The sequence below is a fragment of the Muntiacus reevesi genome, chromosome X, assembly GCF_963930625.1.
Source record: "Muntiacus reevesi chromosome X, mMunRee1.1, whole genome shotgun sequence".
In the NCBI taxonomy this organism is placed as follows: domain Eukaryota; kingdom Metazoa; phylum Chordata; class Mammalia; order Artiodactyla; family Cervidae; genus Muntiacus; species Muntiacus reevesi.
The window spans coordinates 40667640-40694021 of NC_089271.1; positions in this window are offsets into that span (position 1 = coordinate 40667640).

Below are 26382 nucleotides of genomic sequence, written 5' to 3' on the forward strand. Positions count from 1 at the left end.
TTGCACCATGTTGGAAAAGAGTTGTTTCAAAGGTCCCAGAAATCAAAACCAGGTCTCCTGCATTATGGGTGGATTCTTTACTGTCTGAGCCACCAGGAAAGACCAGTATCCCCCCATCCTGCCAAAAAAAGTTAACTTGCCTACTATATTCTTGCCATGTCTTCATTCTCTTTCTTATACATCTCCTCATCTCTCCACCTTCTTTTGCTCTGCTGACTTCTACCTGGCTCTACTGCACAGCAAGGTAAAGAGTGAGAGGAGACATCGAGTGAATGTGGTGTAGCCTGCAGACTGATTTTTCCTAGTCCAAATCTTTCTTTGCTCATTTTAAGAAACAAAAACAACAAACATTCCCTCCCACACTTTTGGTTCTTCTTTGAAATATCACCTGATATTAGTAGAAGAGCATTTGTCTTTTTTTTGACTTCAGGTGCAGAGAATTGAATTGATCACACTTCCCAGTTCAGGGCATACCTTTTGATTATTCCGTTTACTCCCCAAACTCTTCTCTCAGCCCTCACTCTCACTATTATCAGATATCCATCCATCTCTGCCTGCTGGGTAAAGCCAACCACTGTAGACTCCACTACCTGAGCTCCCTGACTGCTTTGCCTCTGTTGGGCTTTGACCAATGAGAGGCACTGGCAGGAGGATGGAGGTGAAGTGGGAGGGGTTGGGGTATTTGAGCAGTGTCTGGCAATGGTTGCCTCCATCCTCAGTGCAGCGCCTTTCAGACAGTTCCTTGGTTCCAGCCCTGCTGTATCCATGCTTATTCACTCAGTCGCATCTGACTCTTCACGGTCCCATAGACTGTAGCCCACCAGGCTCCTCTGTCCATGGAATTTTCCAGGCAAGTATACCAGAGCGAGTTGCCATTTCCTTCTCCAGGAGATCTTCCCAACCCAGGAATTGAACCCACATCTCTCCAACTCCCCTAGGGTTACCTTAAAATGATGTCCTCCCCTTGCTCCTTTAGCCCTAGAGATGCTAATGGCAGGAGGAGAAGGAGATGACAGAGGATGAGATGGTTGGATGGCATCACCAACTCGATGGACATGAGTTTGAGTAAGCTTCAGGAGTTGGTGATGGACAGGGAAGCCTGGTGTGCTGCAGTTCATGGGGTTGCAAAGAGTCGGACACGACTGAGCGACTGAACTGAACTGAACTGAATTCTAATGGATTCCTGCTATTACTTTCTGGGGTATGTAGAATAATGGTGCCCTGAATATTTCCACATCCTAATCCTTGGAACCCATAAGTGTGTTATCTTACGTGGTAAGCAGAATTTTACAGATGCGATGAATGTTGTGAACCGTGAGATGGGAGATCATTGTACTTTATTTGGGTGAACCCAATCTAATGAACCTGGTCCTTAAAAGCAGCTGTGGTCAGAAAGAGATGTGACAATGGAAGTCAGGTCTAAGGGATCAGATGTTGCTAGTTTTGAAGATGGAGAAGGGGGGCCATGAGCCAGGGAATGTGGACAACCTCTAGAAGTTGGAAAGGTCAAGGAAACAAGTTCTCCCTTGATGCCTCCGTCTGGAATGCTGCCTTGCTGCCACATTGATGGACACATTGATTTTAGCCAGATCGATGCAGGGAACCTACAGAAATGTAAGATGATAAATTGATGTTGTTTTAAGCCACTAACTTTATGGCAACTTGTTATAGCAGCAATGGAAAACCAGCACACCTTTCCTATCCTCTTTTTCTTTTAAACTTTCATTCTCCCCACACTGCTGTAGGCAGTCCATTCACTAGCACCTCTTCCTTTAAACTATTTGGAGTGGAATCTGTTTACTCTTCTTACAAATGTGCCCTCTCATTTTGTTCTTCCTTCCTTTCTTCTGCCATTTATTATCTATGCCCACACTCAATCTTCTCTCCTATTAAACGGGCTTCCCTGATAGCTCAGTTGGTAAAGAATCTGCCTGCAGTGCAGGAGAACTGGGTTCGATCCCTGTGTTGGGAAGATCCCCTGCAGAAGGGAAAAGCTACCCACTCTAGTATTCTGGCCTGGAGAATTCCATGGACTGTATGTATAGTCCATGGGATCAGAAAGAGTCCGACATGACTGAGCAACTTTCACTTTCATATATGTAGCTTACCTAGTAGATACAAGTGAATGTATACATTTTAAATTTATATAAGCTATCTTCTATAATACATTGAATTTTTTTCTTAGTTTTTAAGTTTCATTCAATGCTATATTTATGAGAATGATCCAAGTGGCTGTCTGCACTATAGTTCCTTGCTTTTGATGGTTGCATCCTTGAAACATGCGGTCCAGTCATCAAAGGAATCAAATGAAACCAGGAGGGGTCTGAAAGATCCTGAGAAGAGAGCAACCTTAGACCTACCTTAGACCTTGGGGTGAGGGCAGAGAGCAGGGAGATTGGAAATGGAAGGAGAGGAAAAGTGAGGTGATATGACTGGAGTGATATCCTTTGAAATCTTTCACTATAAATTTATAAAATGAGCATGAGGGAGAGGTTCCATCAGTAACAAGTAGCTTACCAGCATTTACATTTTGTCCAGTCTCCCTAACTTTCTGTACCTTTTATTGGCTTACCTCAGACATTTCTCTCTGATTTCAGGAAGTAAAGTAAAGCAAAGTACAGTGTATCTTGCCAGGTTCTTAAATTGTGGTGCTGACCAAGACCTTATTTACTCTCCTGATACCTAAATATTCATCTCCCTTGTGTAAATTTACTGCCTCCTGAATTTGGAACCATATGTAGATCTAATTCATGCAAATAACTACTTTTTGGACCCATGTTAGTATTTCTTTTCAAGTAATTATATATTTTCTTTTTAGTGGAAATAGCTTTTTTTGGCTTTTATTTCTGATTATAAAAGCAATTCATGATTATCATATGAAAGTATTATTGTAGTAAAGTATTATAATAATACAAAAAGAATAAAGATATAAGCATTAGTTATTATCTTATCTGATTTTAACATTTTTGTAATATGTTATTTTAGCCTTTCTTTCTCATTAATAATATTCATTCAATAAATATTTATCATGCAATCTACGGTGCTAGGTGCTGGGAGACAATAATGAGCAAAAATAACAAAATTGCTGCCCTCTGGACTTTGTAATCTAGTGAGGAAGAATTATATTTAATTATATGACTATTTAATGTCTGCAACAGTTAAGATGCTTTTGCTGATGCATCAACCAGCTATTTCCACAGTAATGCTCTATAATATATCACCCCAAACTCAATGGCATATAACAATAAGCACTTATGATCACAATTCTGCAGGTCACTTGGGGCAAATGTGCTTTAGAGAGTGGTCCACGAACTGGCAGAAGTTACTCTGCTTTAGGGTGTCAATTGATTCTGGTACCAGACTTAAAGGCAAAGTAGCTAATTGCAGGGAGACAGGGGGATGCTTTTCCCATAGTGGATCACTGGAGAGAACAAGAGCCAACCAAACCATAAAAGCAAGCATGTTGCAAACCTTTGTTTTCATTATGTCTGCTAACATTCCATCAAACAAAACAAATCACGTGAACAAGCCCAAAATTAATAGGTAGGAAATATCACACCTCTCACCATGAGAGCACGGTAAGGGTGTGGATGTCTATTACGGATGAATGAAGAATTGATATCAGTAATTCAACCTACCATGTAACACACAGCCAAAAGTGTTACTGATATTTTCTTCTCGTGGTCACAAAATGGCTGAAACATTCATAAGCATTATATTCTCTTATGAGATTATCCAAAGACAGGAAGAGAGGAGTCCTATCTTGTTCTTTGCCAGTAATCCCACTTCCCATCTTCATGTTCTTTGACTTCTCATTAGCGAAGTTTGCTTCACATGTCCACTCCTAATTCAGTCACTGGTAGGGAGAATACATTGACATGATTGATCTGCACTAGAAAACATTTACACCCTGGGGCTAGGGAATGGTTCCTGAAACACAAGTGCCTAATATCTGAACAAAATGGGAGTTATATAGACATGAATAATAAGGTGAGATGGCATTTAGCAAGACAACTAATAGTCTTACCAGTCTGCTTCATTGTATTAATGTGATTGTCATAAGGGTTCTAAATTGTAAGCAATTACAAGAGAACTTTAGTTTGAAGAGGGAAGTCAGGGAAATGAGTATTAAGCTGAAATTTGAAGGATGGGTAGGAGTTACCTGCACACAGAACATTTTGGGTAGAGGGACATGCATAAAAGTTTTGTAGTGGAGTGAGCTTGGGACATGGGAGTCTTAAGAAATGTGAAAGTGTGGTGGTAAACATGAAGGGAATCAAGGCTGTGGAGGATAAGAATCACACCACCGAGGGCCTTGCAGATCAAGTTAAGGCTTTTATTCTTCATCCTAAGAGCAATGGAAAGTCACTAAAGAGCTTTAAGCAAGGTAATGATATGATCAGAATTGATTTTAAAGGAAGGTCGCACTAGCTACAGTGTGGAGACAAATTGAGGAGATTCTGGAATGACTGGAAGGGAGGTCAGTTGGGAATTTATTACACAGTTCAGCTGAGAGTAGATAGTAGTTTAGTTAGAATAGTAGTGGTAGAGACAAAAAGATTTTAGAAATGCTAAATTTTAGAAATATTTAAGAGGTAAAAATAGAACCTAATGATGAATTATGTTTACAGGTAGTGACAGATATAGATATCAAGGAGTAGCCTTAGATTTCAGGATTATGAGGCTGGATCAATGTTGGAACCAATCATTGAGATAGAGAATACAGGAAAAGGTCCAGGTTTGAGCAGGAAAAGCACAAGTACAGATGTTCAGCTTAAGCTGCCTTTGAGATACATAAAAATAATCATTAGATTTATAGGTATTAGATATTATGGGTTATCTGCACATAAATAGTAATTGATGCCAAAGATATTAATAAAAGAGTATATAAAGTGAGAGGAGTAAGGGGTCTAGGACTAAGCCTTGAGGAATACCAGTGTTTAGAGAGCTGGTAGGGGAGGATGAGCTTATGAAATGGCAAAGGAAGCTGAGAAAGAACAGAGCTGTAAAAAAGAAACCCACAAAACAAAGACAAAATCAAAAACCCAAATATAGAAAGAAGACTTAAAGACCAAGTTCGTGCCCACCAAGGAATGTTCCTCTCTTGGGCTTGCCAGGTGGTGCAGTGGTAAAAGTATCCACCTGCTGATGCAAGAGATGTAGGTTCGATCCCTGGGTTGGAAGATCCTCTGGAGTAGGACATGACATCCCACTCCAGTATTCTTTCTTGGAGAATCCCATGGACAGAGAAGCCTGGCAGGCTATATATCATCTATGGGGTCACGAAGAGTCAGACATGACTGAGTCCAACAACAAGGACTGAAGTTAAATTGGATTTGGTAACATTAAGGTCATAGCTCAGAAGTAAGTTAGCAAGTACTGTTTTAGTGAAGTGATGAATGTAGATTGCAGTGTGTTGAGGGGTAGGAGTTGAGAAAATGGGCAAGTTGGCTTTGAAGTGGACAGAATTTGTAGTGGGAAATGTAGCTAAAGGAGGTTGGGATGATGAAGAGAACTTAAAGTTGATGAGAAGTATCCAGTTGAGAGGAAGAGTTGATTATATGAGAGGCATGGCATAAGAAAGACCAAGACTCTTCAAAAAACAGGAAGTAATGGGATCCATGTATGTATTTAAGTAGTTAAAACTTACATGTTTACATATATATATTTTTCTGTATATAAATTATTAAAACATGATATATTTGATTGCAAGGAATACAATGCCCCACCAACAAAGTATTAAGCAAAAAAGACATTTGACTATCCTACCTAATTCAAAAATTGGAAGTTGGCATTTCCAACTTTTTGACATTGTACAGGAGGCAGTGATCAAGACCATCCCCAAGAAAAAGAAATGCAAAAAGGTAAACTGGTTGTCTGAGAAGGCCTTACAAATAGCTATGAAAATAAGAGAAGCAAAGGCAAAGCAGAAAAGGAAAGATATACCCATTTGAATGTAGAGTTCCAAAGAATAGCAAGGAGAGACAAGAAAGCCTTCCTCAATGATCAGTGCAAAGAAATAGAGGAAAACAAAAAAATGGGAAAGACTAGAGATCTCTTCAAGAAAATTAGAGATACCAAGGGAACTTATCATGCAAAGATGGGCACAATAAAGGCATAAATGGTATGGACCTATGAAGAGGTGGCAAGAATACACAGAACTCTACAAAAAAGATCTTCATGACCCAGATAATCATGATGGTGATGACCACTCACCTAGAGCAAGACAGCCTGGAATGCGAAGTCAAGTGGGCCTTAGGAAGCATCACTATGAACAAAGCTAGTGGAGGTGACGGAATTCCAGTTGAGCTATTTCAAATCCTAAAATATGATGCTGCACTCAATCCTAAAAGAAAGTGCTGCACTCAGTATGCCAGCAAATTTGGAAAACTCAGCAGTGGCCACAGGACTGGAAAAGGTCAGTTTTCATTCCAATCCCAAAGAACGGCAATGCCAAAGAATGCTCAAACTACCACACAGTTGCACTCATCTCACATGCTAGCAAAGTAATGCTCAAAATTCTCCAAGCCAGGCTTCAACAGTACATGAACCATGAACTTACAGATGTGCAAGCTGGATTTAGAAAAAGCAGAGGAACCAGAGATCAAACTGCCAACATCTGTTGGATCATCAAAGAAGCAAGAGAGTTTCAGAAAAATGTCTACTTCTGCTTTATTAACTATGCCAAAGCTTTTGACTGTGTGGATCACAACAAACTGTGGAAAATTCTGGAAGAGATGGGAATACCAGACCCCCTGACCTGCCTCCTGAGAAATCTGTATGTAGGTCAAGAAGCAACAGTTAGAACTGAACTTGGAACAACAGACTGGTTCCAAATAGGAAAAGGAGTACGTCAAGGCTGTATATTGTCACCCTGCTTATTTAACTTATATGCAGATTACATCATGAGAAATGCTGGATTGGATGAAGCACAAGCTGGAATCAAGATTGCAGGGAGAAATATCAATAACCTCAGATATGCAGATGACACCACACTTATGGCAAAAAGCAAAGAATAACTAAAGAGCCTCTTGATGAAAGTGAAAGAGGAGAGTGAAAAAGTTGGCTTAAAACTCAGCATGCAGAAAACTAAGATCATGGCATCTGGTCCCATCACTTCATGGCAAATAGATGGGGAAACAATGAAAACAGTGAGATACTTTATTTTTGGGGGCTCCCAAATCACTGCAGATGGTGACTGAAGCCATGAAATTAAAAGATGCTTGCTTCTTGGAAGCGACTGAACTGAACAGAAACACCTGAACTGAGTTCTTTCCATCTTTTCCATCTTGCCTCTTCAGTGTGTCAGTGACATCTTTCCTCCTGGTCTCCAGATGGCTGCCACAGTTCTACATATTTCATCCTCATAAGCAGCATTCCAAGCAGAAAAGCAAGTAGGGGTGGTATGAGTAACCAAAGTGCTTTCTGTATTTGCCATTCACTTTATTAGGGAGAAATCTTAACCTGAAGCTATCAACAAATTTCCTCTATGTCTCATTGTCCAAACTGGGTCACATGACTACCCTTAGCCAATTACTAGCAAAGGGGAATGAGGTTTCAGTGACTGGTGTAGACCCATCATTTTTCATCCCTGGGACCACCCAAACACATTAGAACAAGAAAGAATGTGGAATAAGTTTGAACTGACAGCTCCAAGAGTGGTTACCATTAAGAATGTTTGCCTCAATAGCTACATTGATTGGTTGGTGTGTGTGTATCTATGTATGTGCAATTATAAAATTAGTTCATACTATTAAAAGTTTATATATTGAAAGATACAATAGAATAAAAATAATGTAAAATCCCATTAATTGCAAAATAAGCAACTTTCATTAACATTCTGATTTAGAGCCTTTCAGATTTTTTCTACGCTAAAAACAGCCTTTTTCTTTTTTTTTCTGTCTCAGAATTGAGAGAGAATCATGCTGTGTATATGTATGACATAATTTGCTTTTTGCACATGGAGCAGAGTTTTTAAATGATATGCTAAAACTGTAAACTAGATCTTGGCAAATTGTGTTTCTGTTATGTTTACTGTTCCATATATTATTCTAGCAGTATTTAAACATACTCATTTGTTTATATTCTTAACAATAGTTGGTATATGGATCTTAGGAATATTTGGTAGTCGTATGAGATAAAAGTAATAAATCAGTGTGACAGTGAAAGTGTTAGTCCCTCAGTCATGTTCGAATCTTTGTGACCCCATGGACTACATAGCTCACCATGCTCCTCTCTTCATGGAATTCTCAAGGCAAGAATACTGGAGCGGGTAGCCATTCCATTCTCCAAAGGATCTTCCTGACTCAGGGAAGGGGTCAAACCCAGGTCTCCGGTATTGCAGGCAGATTTTTTACACTCTGAACCACCAGGGAAGCCCCATAAATCAGTATAATTTATATGTTTTGTTTTAGGTGTAAAAACTTTCCATCAATATTTTTGCCATTTGAACTGTTTTTCCTTTTGTTTATTTTTTTTATTGATTTGTGTGAATCCCTTTATATGTTGACACTGATATAATACTTTGACATATATATTTCAGATATTTTTGTTTTCAGTTTGTGGTTTCTGTTTTCATTTTGTCAGTGATTTTTTTGTATTATGCAAAATATTTAATGTTATTAATCACATCTTTCTCTTATGGCTTTTGAGATAGTATGACATAGTATTTAATATCTGGCTCTCTGGAGACCCCAGGCATGAACTTGAATCCTGGCTTTTTCCATGTGATTGCAAAGACCATTGAGAGAATGACTCAACTTTTCAAACACTTTTTTTCTCCACTGGTAAAATGGAGATAATAATGCCTCCTTCAGAAGACTGTTATGCAATGTGTAGGCAAATCATGTATGAAAAGAGTTTAGTACAATGACTGGCACATTAATGCTCCCTAAAATTCAGTTACTGTTACAAGAACAAATATTAATATGATTACAAAGGATCTTTCCAGTTAAATTTTATTAAAATATACACATATATTTTCTTGTCCTTAAATGTAAAAATGAAAATATAATCTTTATGTAAAACATAGTGATTTTTCCAGTAGTCATGTATGGATGTGACAATTGGACCATAAAGAAGGCTGAATGCTGAATAACTGATGCTTTTGAACTGTGGTGTTGGAGAAGACTCTTGAGAGTCCCTTGGACAGCAGGGAGATCAAACCAGTCAATCCTAAAGGAAATCAGTCCTGAATATTCATTGGAAAGACTGATGCTGAGGCTGAAGTTCCAATACTTTGGCCACCTAATGCAAAGAACTAACTCAATGGAAAAGATTCTGATGCTGGGAAAGATTGAAGGTGTGAAGAGAAGAGGATGACAGAAGATGAGATGGACATGAGTTTGAGTAAGCTCCAGGAGCTGGTAATGGACAGGGAAGCCTGGCAATCTGCTGTTCATGGGGTCACAAAGTTTCAGACACGACTGAGCGACTGAGCTGAACTGAACACGGAAACAGTTTCACATAGATTATACTTTGAAGTTGAGTAATATAAATTCAAAGGCTATTACTGGGGATTTTGAAGTATCACAGAGATACTGATACAATTACTGGACATTTATTTGCTTGAAGTATAGGCTCTGTTTAATGGTTAAAAGTAATTTTGTGATGTTATTTTTCCTTTATTCAACCATTCCAGCTTTCTCTATTTTCAGTGAATCCAATGAATTATTGACTGTGGAAGAAATCAAATAGATATTTTTCATATTCTTGTTCTTTCCGAGACTGTTAATTAAAAGAGAATTTTAAAGATTTCATGAAAACATTAAAGAAAGAAACCATAACTTCCTCTTTAGTGTTTTCTTCTCATTTCATTTAATATGCAGAAGGGGTGGCCATATTCTTAAGGTAGTTGACCACAAACTGTGTTACTGATGCTGACATGGATTTCCCCAGTATTTCATGGGTGATGAAGAGTTTTATGTATATGTATGTATGCATATATTCATTCTAAAGTGCTGACATGATGTAATGGGTAACTGGAATTATTGCTTTGAGAATGCTAACTGTATAATGACTCCTTTCATTGGATGAGATTGTGCTTCATGACTACACACACAGGGTAGGAGGGTTACAGAATGCCGTGCTTCTTAGACAGTAAGTGTGGTGTGGAGTTTAGAACAGGATTCCAGACTACCTGGGTTTGCATTCCAGCTGTGTGACTTAGGAGCTGTGAGGTCTTAGGCAAGCTACCCAACTTCTGTGTACCTTGGTTTCTTTGTTTGTACAATTGGGATAAGAGTAGTATCTACCCCATAAGAGTATGTGAAAATTCAGTGACTTAATAACTTAAAGGCACTTAGAATAGCACCGAACATAGTAAGAAGAGAAAGAAAGATAGCCTTAAGTCACGTCCGACTCTTGCGATCCCATGAACCTGCCAGGCTCCTCTGTCCATGGGATTCTCCAGGCAAGTATACTTGAGTGGGTTGCCATTTCCTTCTCCAGGGGTACTTCCCGGCTCAGGAATAGTACAATTGGGATAACAGTAGTAAAGGATATGTGAAGATTCAGTGACTTAATAACTTTAAGGCACTTAGAATAGTACCTGACATAGTAAGCAGTCAGTAAACGCTATTATCGCGATTCTGTCTTCCTCTATATAGGGTTTCCCTGGTGGCTCAGTGGTAAAGAATCTGCCTGCAATGCAGGAGACTCAGGTTCGATCCCTGGGTTGGGAAGATCCCCTGGAGGAGGGCACAGCAACCCACTCCAGTATTCTTGCCTGGAGAATTCCATGAACATAGAAGCCTAGGGGGCTATGGTCCTTGGAGGTCACAGAGTCGGACATGACTGAAGGATGCACTTCTTCCTCTATGCAACTTCTGTCTTGCCTTGTGATACTTACATTTGAACTATAGTGTTGTATACAACTATAGAAATATCTGGAATTTGTTGACTGTCTTTAGGGAGAGGAAACCCCAGGGTCTCTTAAGGGTTCATGCTCCAGTCTGAGTAGAGAAGGATGAAGATGGAAGGTAAAGAAAGTAGAGTGCATTTAACAGTGCATCAAGATATCAGTGCCGGCACCTCTCTCTCTAACCCAGAAAGGCACTCTTTTATGTCATGTATGAAATAAAATCTATTCCAGGCATTCATAAGATAGTGTCAGAATCCATTTATGATTTCTACTGGCTATTGTGTTATTTGGGTATCTGTTGGCATATTGCTTTGTGTAACTGGATGATGAAACACTCATTTGATATGCAGACTTGCAGTACAGTGTATTTAGAAACTAGCCTAAAGTTTCATCAGTGTTTGTTATGAAAAGGCCAGAGAACAGAGAGATTGCCCTGCTGTGTTGAAATAGAAATCTCTTAAGTGATGGCTGAATGAGGTATAAGCTCAGATAGCAATCCAAGTACTGTTTATCCTGTCTTACTTCCCCTTTCTATAAGAATTTCTTCCATTTCCTTTGTGCTAGCTGTGGTAAAGAGGTGTAGAAAACTATTAATGAGTGTGGAGTTACACTTAAAATTTTTTTAACTATTTGACCACGGAGCACATGGGATCAAACCTGCATACCCAGGATAGGAAAGACAAGAGTCTTAACCACTGGACCATCAGGGAAGTCCCTGGAGTTTCACTTTCTGGCCTCAATTATAGTCTCAGAATTAAACAACAGCCCTTTAAATAGAGAAATATCTACACAACCAGCTCCCAGAACATCAAGCACTGACATTATACCTGTACTGAAGATGATTTTTTGCATCACAGTGAGGTTGAGATCTAAAAGTTAATAGAGAATGTTTGCTATAACCTCAATACTGAAGTAAGAGGAAAAAATCCAACAGAAGTCCTCCTTTTTTATGGAAAAATGCCAATTTCTTGGTGACTTGAACAATAATCCTTAGAATTAATAAAGTACAATGTTTTTTGTTCAACTTAGAACTCAGGTAAAATTCCTTTTGAAGACTCTAGTTAGCTAGTACATTTAAAACCAGATTTAAAATAATAATACCTTAGAGTTGTGTAGGTCAACCTGGTGTCTTTTAGCATATACCACTTGAGGGAATGTAACCTTACTGGTAAAGGCGGCACTGAATGTCTTAGACATGTAATTATAGGCTGAGTGGTACTAAAGTACTCCTTAATTCAAAGTCACTGCCAACTCTGACCTTTTCTACTCAGGTGTGAAGGGAAAGATGAGGGCTTCTTCCTCTGTTTTGGCTATTCCTTCACATGGCCTCTTCCTGAGTGGAGAATGAATCCTACCCCAAGATGATTGTGAGGATAAAATGAACTAATCCAGGCGTGAGCCTGTTGTTTGCTGCCACAAATATGTTAATTGCTCTTATTCACGTTCATCGTTTCTTCGTGGTAAAATATGAATAACATAAAGTTACCATTTTAACCATTTCTGTGTGTACAGTCTTTTGGTATTCACTACATTCGAATTGTTGTGCATCACGACTACTCATCTCAAGAGCTTTTTCATCATCCTAAACAGAATTTCTGTACCCATTGAACAATAATTCTCCATTCTTCCATCTCCTCTGATGACCACTATTTTACTTTCTGTTTCTATGAATTTGCGTATTCTAGAACCTCATATAAATAGAAGTAATGTAATGTAATGTAATGTGTGTCCTTTTGTGTCTTGCTTCTTTAATTAACTTGTGTTTCCCTTGTGGCTCAGCTGGTAAAGAATCCGCCTGCAATGCGGGAGACCTGGGTTTGATCCCTGGGTTGGGATGATCCCCTGAAGAAGAGAAAGGCTACCCACTCCAGTATTCTGGCCTGGAGAATTCCATGTACTGTATAGTCCATGGGGGTCACAAAGAGTTGGACATGACTGAGCGACTTTCACTTCACTTCACTTCTTTAACTTAGCAGAATGTTGTCAAGGTTCATCCATGTTGCAAAATGTATCAGAACTTCCTCCCTCTTTAAAGCTGAATAATATTCCATTGTATGTACCTACTGCATTTTGTTTATCCATTTCTCTGTTGATGGACATTTTGGTTACATTCATAAAAAGTTGCATACAAGTGACTGGAAAGCTTATACTGGGCCCTCTGGCGTACAGTCCTTTAACTAGGTAGATTGTATTTGCTTATAATTCTTCCTTCCCTCCTCCACCCTTGTCACAGTCCACTATGAGTAGAATATATTTCATCATCCTGTTTATGTTAATCTTTGCCATGTGACTTGCTTTGGTCAAAGAAATGTGGGCAGAAGTTTCAGTGTGCCAGTTCTGAGCCAAGGCCTGAAAAGGTATTGCATGTTTCTGTTGGTCCCTCTTAGGCTTCTGTTATTTCCACCAGAAAAATATGGCCTGTGTAAATGCTGGTCCAATGAGGAGAAGATGCATGAAACAACCGGATCCAGCTCACAGCCTGGAGCCAATGCCAACTAATTTCAGCAAAGTCCAGCACAACCACAGACAACTGATAGACCTGTGAGTAAGAAAGATATGATTAATGTTTTTAAACCACTGAGTTTGGAGTGATTGCTTTTATAGCTTTATTTCAGTAGTAGGTGACTAGTACAGGCTTTGGTGAGAAAAGGAGACAGCTTCTCTCCCTTAGTTCTAGGGATCACTGTAGGTTGTGGATAGGGAGAATTCTCTCAAGGAAAATTCAACTGATGTTGACATAGTCAATATGTTGATAAAAAGAGCCACTGCTTATAACTAAAGAGTTCAGGGATAAGATTTGGGTTTTATCATAAGCAAAAACTTCCTTTGGATTTTTACCTAGAAATTTTGATTGGCTCCCTTTAAGTAAAGTAAAAGGCTATATTTAAGTATGAATGTTAAAAAAAAACAGTCACAATAATATTGTCTAAAAGAGAATTGAAAATATGCATAATTTCCCATGGAAATTAGGAAGCCTATCCCTCAAATTTTAAAGGTTCTACTGACAATTTAATTGATAACTTCAGATTGGCTGACACTGTCTACAGAGATTGCCTGCTTCTGTGTTAAGGGTGAAGTAAGTCCAACATTAGTATCCATTTTTCTTGAGATAAGGGAGAGAAAAGAAAGTGACATCACCTTTTGATGACATCATGCAAAATCCAATCTTCAATTTGAATTGGTTCTTGAAAAAGCCTGCCTTAACTTAGAAGAGTCTCAGGAAAAACTATGAGTAACAGTGTATAAAAAGCAGATTGAGAAATTCAAGATGAGATTACCATGTTGCTAAATGTGCAAGTGTGGTATGTTTGGAGCACTCTGCTGTTTAAGACACACACGCATGGAAGCAGCACTGAGTTGCAATGTGTATTCTGCCTTTAGTATTTGGCAGCTTCTGACAGTTGATATATCAGTTTTTCTGGAACTTCCAAGAGCTTAGTTTGGGGTCAGTAATAATCATTTAGTGCATTAATCTTACATTTTCAAAAAATGCCATTTTATTTCCTTAGGACAATAATGTCAAATCAAATTTACTCATGGACCAATTTCCTCTCAAGAAAATCCTGGTGGGGTGAACTAATATTTCACACAAAAAAATATGCCAACTGAAGTAAAGCTGTTTATAGTGAGGTTGTGTCTTTGAATGATGACCTTCTGCAGGCTGAAGCTGGCCCACAGGCTCAATGTTTGACATTTATACTCAAGGATATTTCAAGCTTACTTGTTCTAATGATCAAGATAACACTGTTTCATAGGCTTTTAGGCTTGGAAGGGATTTTGAGAGCCCATTCATTGATGTGGGACTGAATCCTTTTTCTTCAGTGGAACCTTTTGTACATATGTGATACAGATGACAATACGTATTTTGTTTGATGGCTCTGTTGGAAAAACAGCAAGAGGAAATAAGTTTAAAGTGGAGGATAAGACATTTAAGTTGGATATAAAGAAGCTACTGATAGAATAAGCAAAACACATGAGAAATAACTATCAGGATTGGCTGGTGAATCACTCTGCCCTTCTGTGGTTGCATATTTGTGGCTACAGTTTCTTAATGTATATTGCACAATCATGAGTTTTGCATTTTCTTTTTCTCCTTATATTAAGTTAATCCATGGTGTTGTAGACTGAAGAGGGCATAATTATGAGTAGATGCCTAACCTGAGTGAATATAACCTGGTACAGTGGCTAGGTTTGGCCCTTACCTTTATCAGACATGGTTCTGATATATGGGGGTTGCTTAATGTAAACAAATCACAAGAGACAGATGTATAAATGGAATGTCAATGTATTATTCATATATTCCAGGGGGAAATAGTCTCTTCTGGTGAGCAGGATGATCCTAACCTCCACCTAAGCTACCAACCTCCTAGAATCTGAACCAGCTGTTGTGGCAAGTGTTGTTTATCATCTTGGCATCCACCCCCTCCTTTTTGATTCCTAACTAAATATTTTATCAGGTGTCATTCACTCCCAGACATGGTCTATGTGCCTTAGGGAAAGCTGGTTGACCCCCGCCCTTGGAGATCTGATTGGTCCAATCTAGTCATTTCTGCCCTGGTTTACAAATAGTCTGACCCAAATCCATTCATTCCAGTGAGAAACAAAATGAACTCTTCTGAGTGTTTGCAAATGCAACTTTCTTGTTATGAAGCACAGTTACCAGAAGTCAGTCTCTCACTGGATATGAATGAGTAGCCATTGAGCCCTAGTTCCTACAGGGGGCATCCTATGGACATGAGAGCAATAAGTCTTGGGGTGAAGCAGATAGTATAGGTGTCAGAATGGAAAGATGTGGGTAATATGTGTCTTTGATGACTTCCTTGATCAACTTACCCTGAAGCCTCTTCTACAGCTAGAATTTAGTTTTGGTAGCCAGTATACTTTATTATGGGCTTCCTCAATGGCTCAGTAGTAAAGAATCCACCTGTAATGAAGGAGATGCAGGGGATGCTGCTTCAATTCCTGGGTCAGGAAGATTCCCCTAGAGGAGGATATGGCAACCCACTCCAGTATTCTTGCCTGGAGAATCCCTATGGACAGAGGAACCTGGTGAGCTATAGTCATGGGGTTGCAAAGAGTCAGACAAGACTGAAGCGACTTAACACATATCCACACATGCCATACTTTATTATTGTTAAAGATAGTTTGAGTTGAATTTTCAATTTTATGCAGCATAAAGAAGTCTAACAGTTGCTGAGTTTGTTACCAGGAGTGGGATACATCAAGTAACAAACCTTAAGATGTGGAATTGGCTGAGTGGAGGCAGTATGTCAGAGGGACTCTTAGATTTTTCTATTATTGTCATGGCAGAGTGAAGCACTTGTCATTCTCTGTAGAGAGCTTAACAAAGTGCCTGACTTATGCTTTGTGTACCAAAATAAATTGTTAAGATAATGTTATTTTCTCCCCCAACAGATTACTGCAGTCTTCAACACAAATGAATAATTGAGATGTGAATTGGAAAATGTGAAATGGTCATGTGAAATGTTTGAAGAAGCATCATGTATTCATAACTCTGGTAAGCTGGATTATTGCTTCCAACTCTGTTCCCACTCTGTAGTAGATTGATACTTTCATTCACTTTGCCCTGTGACTTATGGTGCTCCCTACTTGAATATGCAGAGTGTCATTCTCCACCTCATTGCTTTTTGGACTTGGCCATGTAATTTGCTTTGACTAAAGGATTGTCAGCAGATGTGGTATTATACTGGGCCAAATAGTGTCTCTCCTAAATTCATATCCACTTTGAACCTATGACTGTGATGTTATCGGAAGTCGGATCTTTGGAGATGATTAGTTAAGGTCTTATTGGATTAGGGTGGACCCTATATCCAAAGATTGGTGCCTTTATAAGAGAAGGGAGAGGGGGAGTGTGGTTATAGAAATGCACACGAGGAAGAAGGTCATGTGATGATGGAGGCAGAGATTAGAATGATGCAGCTACAAGCCAAGGAACAATCAAGATTGCCAGAAACCACCAGAAGCTAGGAAGAGGCAAGGAAAAATTCTTCCTTGGAGCCTTCAGAGGGAGTACAGCCTTGATAACACCTTTAGTTTGGACTACTAGCCTCCAGAACTTTGAGAGAATAAATTTCTGTTGTTTTAGGCCACCTAGTTGATGGCATTTGTTATGACAGCCTTAGCAAACTAATACAGACATGTATAGAAACTTTAAATGTGCTTGTATGTTTGGCTTGATCTCTTATGTCTGCCATCTGCCATGAGAAAAGCATGCTTTGAATAGGTGCTGGTTCTAGAATGAGGAGACTTGTGAAGTATACCCGAACCCAACCCACAGTTTGGAGCAAATCCCAAGTAATATCAGCAGAGCATAGCTAACTCACAGACTGAGCAAGAAACAAAGACATGTGGTTTTTTTTTAATTACATTTGGGACTTGTTTATTACACAGAATTATTATAGCAATTGCTAACTAATAACATGATAGATTGGGAATGAGAGATGGAGGAGAGGAATCTTAGAACCTGAAACAGTTCCAGATTACCCCTATCTTAGTCAATCTTTAGGAATAGATGCAGCCTAAATGCATTGGGGCAGTGGTGGGAGGAAATAAGGTCCTATTTTATATATCATTTTATCTCTTCATGAGAAGGAGGAAAATGACTACTTTTGAGTCACCCATCAAGTTTTCTAGGTATCCATTTACATGAATGAGGGCTTCCCAGGTGGCTCTAATGGTAAAGAATCTGCCTACCAATGCAGGAGATGCTGGTTCAGTTCCCGGGTTGGGAAGATCCCCTGGAGTAGGATGGGGCAACTCATTGCAGTATTCTTGCCTGGGAAATCCCATGGCAGAGGGCCTAAGTCCATGGAGCCGCTAAGAGTCGGACATGATTGAATGACTGAGCACACACATTTAGAGGAACAGGCAATGAAAATGGAATAAGTGAAAGGGGAGCAGAAGGGAAAAACTGGGATGGGCCCTGAGCTGTTCCTATTCTTGCTAAAGGAACCAACAGCCCCAACAAGAAGGGGGTGTCTTTAGAAATGACATATAGCTAGGTCAGACTTCGAAAAATTAAAAATGGAAAAAGGTTTTCAGTGCTTCCAGCTTATTAAGGCATAAAAATGAGAACCAATTTGCAAAGATGTGGGCAGTAGCAGAATGAATAGTGGAGGCTGATTAGGTATGTTTGCCCAGGGCAACTCATTAAAAAGCACCTGACTACAGTGCTGAAACCCCTGTAATTTCCACTGCCTCCCACCATTCCCACTTTATCAGCTACAGAGCAAAAGTTAGTTTATTCTTCAGAAAGGCCCATTTCTGCAATGTATTTATCCCCAAAGTCCTTTTCTTTCCCATAGAAACACACTGGAATAATTCAGTTGCTTTTGAATGGGTGTACATGGCGATATGCCTCCTTAACATTGAGGCAGAAGATTAAAGATTGATAACCGAGCTCTGATACTTCTCTGCCTTGTCTTTCTTCTAGTCAACAACATACCCTTACAGATGAGGTAAGACACCATGTGCTCATTCTCTGTGTGCATGTAAAATGTGGATTCAGCAGGTTCATCTCTTCTCTCTGTTTTGACAACGGGGAAGGGAAGGCTGCTTTGATCTTCAAAAATCCTGACTATAAAGAATGCCTATTCAAATATTCACTCAAGATTAAAACAGTGATCGCTTTTGAGTTGTTTTTAGACTCTTCCACTTCCAAAGCCCCCTTTCCTTCTTTGAGTGTGTTAGATGCTGATTGAGTTCAAATTTCCACATTATATCTATGTATCTCAAGTGTTTTTGACAAACAAATGCTGTACTGTTCTTCAGGTAAATATTTTATGTTTTAGTTTTTTTTTCCTCATCATGAAAGTAATGCATGCTTATTATATATACAGAAAAAGGGTAAGGAAAATATTAAAAACCTGTATGCATTCCATTTAGAAATACTGCTAGCATCTATATCTATATATTTTTATAAATATGGGTAAATGTAAATCTTACCTAAGTATACACATTTTCCTTAAAAATTAACCATTATATTGGTTGTACAGTTTTGAACTTTACTTTTTAAAACAGATGAACTAGATGGTGCTCAATTCAGTGTATTTGTTGTGTTCGCAGTGAGATGTATTATTTTTCCTGGTGGTGCTTTGTTTAGGGAGCTTTCGTAGCCAGGTCTCTTTTATTCTGACTTCATAGTGTGTGAAGAAACGCTCTCTTGTGTGTGTGAAGGAGAATCTTTCGTTTGCTACTCTTTCCAATGGGAATGGCGAATCTAATTCTGCAGTTTTAGATTTAATTTCAAGACATATTTGGCCGGAAATTTAAATGCTAGATCGTCAGACTTCCAACCATGCCATTCGGGCAGAATAAGATGCTAATTGAGAGCTTCTTGTGAATGTGGGGAGCCATCAGTCCTCAAGTGACCAGTAGTTCATGAAACAGTTGCCGAGGAGAGAATGGATTGGTGGCGGGGGAGATGAATGGAGTGGACTGGCCAAACGCGAGGGCTCAGCTCTAGAATAAGAAATGCTGTACTCGCATGCACAGAGGCAAGAGAAACGTCCTTACAAATGCGAGGAATGGCAAGCAGCTTAGCTTGGCAAGCACAGAGGAGCCACGCAGGGAAGAACAGACCGGAGGCTGATTTGTTTGGAGGGCCTGGACACAGTGCAGACAAGCCTGAATTTGACAACACAGATGGGAAGGGTCCCAGGTAGGTTTCCCAGCAGGGGAGGGACATGAAGACAAGCACATTCAAAGCAGATTATTTTACTGCCTGTGTATATCTGCAGCTCCCGTTATCTGGTACGATCATTATAAGAACCTGAGTGCTAGGCTTCTGCCCCGTTGGAGTCTGGCCTTCGAAGTTGTGTGCAGCTTGTGCAGCTGGTATCACATCCTGTCCCACTGGGCAAGTCTGAGGTGGGCCAATTTCAGCCCCTTGAAATAATTAGTTCCCACTGCTCTCTGTGCACAGAACCAAAGGGAGCAATTTATTGGCATTGTGGGTAAGGCCCAGAGACTGCCAACAGCAAGTATTAAGCTAACTTGATTGTAGGAAAGAACAATGGAGATTATTTTCCAACTATAAACCCAACTTGAGAGAGAGTACCGGTCTTCCTTACCTCTACTCTCCCAAATTAGCACACACATTTTTACCACATGAAACACCTGCTTCTGTCCTTGTACATTGCTGGTGGCAATGTAGAATATTAATAGTACCTATGAAGGAGAATTTGGTCATTTCTAACAAAATTACACCTGCATTTGTCTTTTTAATTACTAATCCCACTTCTGTGAATCTATTCCAAAGACAAAACGGCAAAAAACTATAGGGAGATCTATATATAAAGTTATTCATTATAACACATTGCAGCAAAAGATGGAAATAAGTCCAATTCCATCAATGGGAGGTTGAAAAATTGTGATACATTTACACAAAGGAGTACTATGTAGCAACAAAAAGGAATGTTATATCTGTATATATTGCTAGGAATGGTTCCTAGCATATTATATTATGTGAAGGAAACAAGGTGAAGAAATGTGTATGTGTTATTTAAGAAAGAGGATTACGAATTTATATATTCATATATGTTTATTTAGGCTTCCCAAGTGGCGCTACTGGTAAAGAACCCTCCTGCCAATCCTGGAGACATAAGAGACACGGGTTTGATCCCTGGATTGGAAAGATCCCCTGGAGGAGGGCATGGCAACCCACTCCAGTATTCTTGCCTGGAGAATCCATGGACAGAAGAACCTGGAAGGCTATAGTCCATAGGATCAGAGACAGTTGGACATGACTGAAGTGACTTAACACACACAGTTTTCTTCACATAAGTGTATTCATATATAATATGTTTATTTACTTATATTAAAAAGGAAGGGTGAGCCTAAACATAAAAATTTTAAGAAAGAGATTACCAATGGGGAAGGAAGGCAGGAAACAAGAAAACAAGATGAAAGGAAGTGAATAGAAGTGAAATTTCTCTGAATATAGATTGTTTTGTAGATTTGATTTTGGAAACGTGATTATTCTATGTAAGTATAATATGAAATGAAATTTAGAAAGCAATTCTTAAAAGTAAAAAAAAAGCAATGTGAAACAGCTGAAACAAACCATGTAACAAAGTCTTGGCGTAACCACACAGAGAGGAACTCTTCTATATGATTTCAATTAAATACAGTAATTTGATTTCACATTCCTAGGAGTATATGCTAAGGACAGAATTGTAAAAATATCTTGGTAATGTTGGTGTTGTAATTTTGACATTGCTGTGTGTTAGTGTGGGATAAAGCAGATGAGTATTTATGTTCGTGGTATTTAGCATAGGGATTTGGAGCATAAAAAGGAGATACAGATATAATAATATAGATGAGATTAAGTAAAAACCTTGTATTTCTGAATTTGAAATGAAAATATCAGTGAAAACTTGTGTTGTTTTTCATCTTAAAAAAAATCTATCTAGCAAACTTTGAACACTGAAAAGATCTAAAAACAAAGACCAGTGGCAGTGAGTATCCCTGGTGTCCAAGTTGTGATCTTTAAGTACTATTTTCCATTAAAAGGAACTGGGGCTCCTTAGTTGATACCACAGCAGAAAATGTATAAGATAAGCCTGGAACATCCTATTATACTGAGAATCAGGGAAGCTTTCAAAGACTGCTATGGGCTTCTCAAAAGGACACAAGGAACTACTTAAAGAAGGACAATTTGATCATCAATAAAAATAACATTCAAAGTGGACCAAAACAATTATATATGTTTAATCCATGTGCTCTTTCTGATTTAAAAAAAGGTAAAGCTCATTTGCCAGTTTTGGATCTCTTTTGGAAGTATTAGAGAAAAACAGGTACTTTGAAAACTAGAATATATTGGTGGGAAATCCTGTTTTTTTTTCTTGCCTTTTCTACATAAAAGGCACAACATGATAACCAAATAATTGATAAAGGGAAGTTCTTCCTTAGAGAAGCATATTAGCTAGTAATTGAAGAAGAAATGATAGAACGATAATACTATCACTTTGCACCCACTAATGAAATACTGAATCCTGATAATGGTCATTAGTGACTACTATTAATAACAACACACACAAATATTAGCCTTTTTTGACCTCTGACACATGGCCACAACACCACCTATTAAGAAGGATTGTCAAAAAATTGAAACTGAGTATGATCAAAACTTCAATTACCAATTTACAGAAAATACAGGGAACAAAGGAAAAATTGCACAAAATACAAGGGACAAACAATGTCATGAGCTATAATTAGTGAAGTCTAGACTGTGGAAAATACTAGGGACTCACAAACTAATTTATTCCACAGAAATTGCAAGAAAAAAAGAGGGGAAAGAAGAGACTTAAAATAAGAAAATCAATATGTCTTATTTGGATTCAGAGTCAGTCAGCACAATGCAAAAATACAAATATGAGACAATCAGGGAAATTTGAATATTGACTATTTGATAATATTGAGAACTTATTGTTAATTTTTGCACATGATATTGGTTTTTCATTCATTTTTTTGAGGTAAGCACTGAAATATTTGCAAATGGCATTATAAAAAATCTTTTATTTGCATCAAAATAAGGGAGTAGCATGGGTTGAGGAGGACAGTGAGTGAGGCAGTGGATGAAATAAGATTGGCTATAGATGAATGGATAAGAAAGCTGTGGTACATATGCACAACAGAATATTACTCAGTTATTAAAAAGAATGCATTTGAATCAGTTCTAATGAGGTGGATGAAACTGGAGCCTATTATACAGAGCAAAGTCAGTCAGAAAGAAAAACACCAATACAGTATATTAACGCATATATACGGAATTTAGAAAGATGGTAATGATGACCCTATATGTGAGACAGCAAAAGAGACATGGATTTAAAGAACAGACTTTTGTACTCTGTGGGAGAAGGCGAGGGTGGGATGATTTCCGAGAATAGCATTGAAACATGTATATTATCACATGTGAAATAGATCGCCAGTCCAGGTTTGATGCATGAGACAGGGTGCTAAGGGCTGGTGCACTGGGATGACCCTGAGGGATGGGATGGGGAAGGAGGTGGGAGGGAGGGTCAGGATGCAGAACACATGTAAATCCATGGCTGATTCATGTGAATGTATGGCAAAACCCACCATAATATTGTAAAGTAAGTAGCCTCCAATTAAAATAAATTAAAAAAAACAAGATTGGCCATGACTGATTGTTAGATAATATGGGGTCTTCATTAGTTTCATGAAGAGGCATAATGGTATTGTGACTTTGTGGCAAAATACAATGATCATTTAGACAGGCACACTGAGATATTTGGGGATGAAATAATATAATGTCTCCAGTTTACCTTAAAATGCTTCAGCCAAAAAGTAGGTATTATTGTTGAGACAATGATTTTGTGGTTATGTGGGAAATTCTTGGGTCAGGAAGATTCCCTGGAGAAGGAAATGGCAACCCACTCCAGTATTCTTGCCTGGAGAATCCCGTGGACAGTGGAACCTGGCAGGCTACAGTCCATAGGGTCGCAGAGAGTTGGACATGACTGAAGTGACTTAGCACACATGGGAGAATTTTTCTTATTTATTACAGCTGCTCACTGAAATATTTAGAGTTGAATGCCATAGATGTCTGCATTTACCTTAAGGTACTTTAGGAAAAATGAAAGGCAAGATAGCAAAATATCTGTATCAATTATACTGAGTTAACTTATATGTCATTCCATCTCTGTGTTTGTAAAGGTTGATATTGAGTTTTCTAAAAAGTAGAGGGCAAAAAATAAAAAGATTGGCCATGGGTTATTAATTTAAGTTAAGTGATGTCTGACTCTTTGTGACCCCATGGACTGTATCCTGCTAGGCTTCTCTGTCCATGAAATTCTCCAGGCAAGAATACTGGAGTGGGTAACCGTTCCCTTCTCCAGGGGATCTTCCCAACACAGGGACTGAACTCAGGTCTCCTGCATTGCAGGCAGTTTCTTTACCAGCTAAGCCACCAGGGAAGCCATATGATGACTACATGCATCACTAACTCATGATAAATAGGCTTAATTGTCTCAAACAAATATGAAGAGTAGAACACACAGAGAAAAAGCAAAGTCCTAATTTCTTTGAAGTTTATAATCTGCTTAAAGTTCATGAGTAATCTTTAAGGATGGTAGTAAGACTTTATTAGATTTTCAAAGTGCAGTTTATTTCATTTTTGACTCTTATAATTATCAAGTAGAACTGAGAACTTCCATAAAAAAATCTGAATTTACCCCAATATTTAGAGATGAATTATATAAGCCGGAACAGGGGGTTTATTAGAAAAGGTGACATTTCCAATTGTAACATGTACACATGAGTCATCTCTCCTATCAGAGCGCACTGTTGACAGTAGCTCAGGCTTTAGCTAAGTTGTATTTGCTGCAGACAGTGTACTTTATTTCTTTGTAAGTCTTGCTGGGTGTTAGTGCAAACACTGCTCATTTGTCATCTTTTACTAAGCAAAACTTTTCTGTGCAAATGGCACACAAGTCTACTCTTTTATCCCTGACCTTCCTAGGACCTTTGTTTCCATCAGCAATCTCTTCCTTGACTGCCCCACTGTCATCTCAAACAGAATCCGCCAATCCCCTGGTTTCTTCTGAAGTGCTTCTCTTGACAAAGCCTAGTACTCCATGACCCCGGTCCCAGGAAATACTCTTTGTGTTTGTCTTTCTTTGCCTATGACTGCAGGTCACCTGGGGAACTGTTTACAGTTTCAGATATCACCAGCCACTACTGAAAAGGAAGAAAAGTAAAACTCTCTCTCTTTTGAACTCTGTGGAGATAAAGATATTTTAAACTCTGGAAGACAGGAAGGGAGGGCCTAGCTGAAACCTTTACCTTCATTGTCACAAGGTCTTTACTCTTTTATTTCTTATTTCAGGGTGGCTGCTGAACTGATTTCAGTAGTATCTAATTCAGAGCATGATTTCATGGTAAATAGTACTGTCTGACTTCGTTGTAGAATTTTATTAAATGGATGAGAAAAAAAAATCACCAAAGCATACTTGGGAGTTATTTTTAAACTCAATGTGATCATTTATGCAATTAAGAGATAAATCTGTTCCACCCTCCAAAAAGAGAGTGAGGTAGTTTTGATTACCTTTTCCCTCACATTTCTCCGTTATGTTCAAGCATATTAATAATAGACGTTAATAGTGCCTTGCATTTGTAAATTATTACTGTATTCAAACCATTGGTATTGATGTTGTTGTTGTTTAGTCGCTAAGTCATGTCTGACTCTTTGTGACCCCATGGACGGTATCCCGCTAGGCTCCTCTGTTCGTGGAATTCTCCAGGCAAGAATACTGGAGTGGGTAGCCGTTTCCTTCAGGGGGTCTTCCCCACCCAGGGATCAAACCCGCGTCTCCTGCATTGCAAGCGGATTCTTTATCACTGAGCCACCAGGGAAGCCCCAACACTAATGTTATCTCATTTTAAAAGGTAGGCAAAGCAAATATTAGAGAAATTAAGAAATTCTGACATCCAGGGATGTCAGAAGCATTATCAAAATCAGTGACAGAACCCAGAGTCAAGAAATGTTCTTTCTACATCTTCCCATTTCTCTCCCCACACCCACCTCACTTAAAAAGTATATATATTTGTTTTTAATTGGAGGATAATTACTTTACAATATTGTGTTGATTTCTGCCATACATCAACATGAATCAACCATAGGTATACATATGTCCCCTCCCTCTTGAACATCTCTCCCACTTCCCACCCCATCCCCACCCCCCCTCTGCCCAGGTACCTCTCTTTTTAAGAATCAGATTTGACTTCATGGATTCTTTTTTAGCCTGGAAAAGCACTAGTTCATTTATTGTCTCACAGTTTTTGTGGAGTTTGGACATAACTTAGTTGAATACTCTGCTTAGGCTTCACAAAGTTGCAATCAAGACGTCAGTTGGAACTGTGGTCTCATCTGATGCTTGGGAACCTGTTACAAGCTCATTCAGCTTCTGAGCAGAATTAAGTTCCTTGCAGTAGCAGAACTCATGGAGCCTTTCATCTTCTTTGAGGCCAGTAGGAGCCTATCTCTCTGGGGCTTCACCCTCTTTTACAAACACAGCTAATTAAGTCAGGCCCACCCCTAATAACCCCACTTTTGATTAACTCAAAATTGACTGATTAGTAAACTAATTATAGGAATGAAATTCTACACTCAAAGGGAGGAAACTATACAGGGCACATATACAGGAGATGCTAATCTCAGGGTCATCACTGAACTCGACCAACCACAATCTGTATACTGAAAACGTCAAAACATTGCTGTGAGGAATTCAAGAACTAAATACTTTATGGACAGATATACCACGTTCATGGGTTGGAAGGCTCAGTATTGGTAAGATATCAATTCTTTCCAAGTTTATTTATAGATTCAATGCAATTCAAATTAAAATCTTAGCAGGTTTTTTGTTGTTGTTGTTGGAGGGGTGGTGTTAATAAGCTGATTCTAAAATCCAATAGAAATGTAAAGGACCTAAAATAGCCAAAATAGCTTTGAAAAAGAAGATCAAAGTTGGAGTATTAAC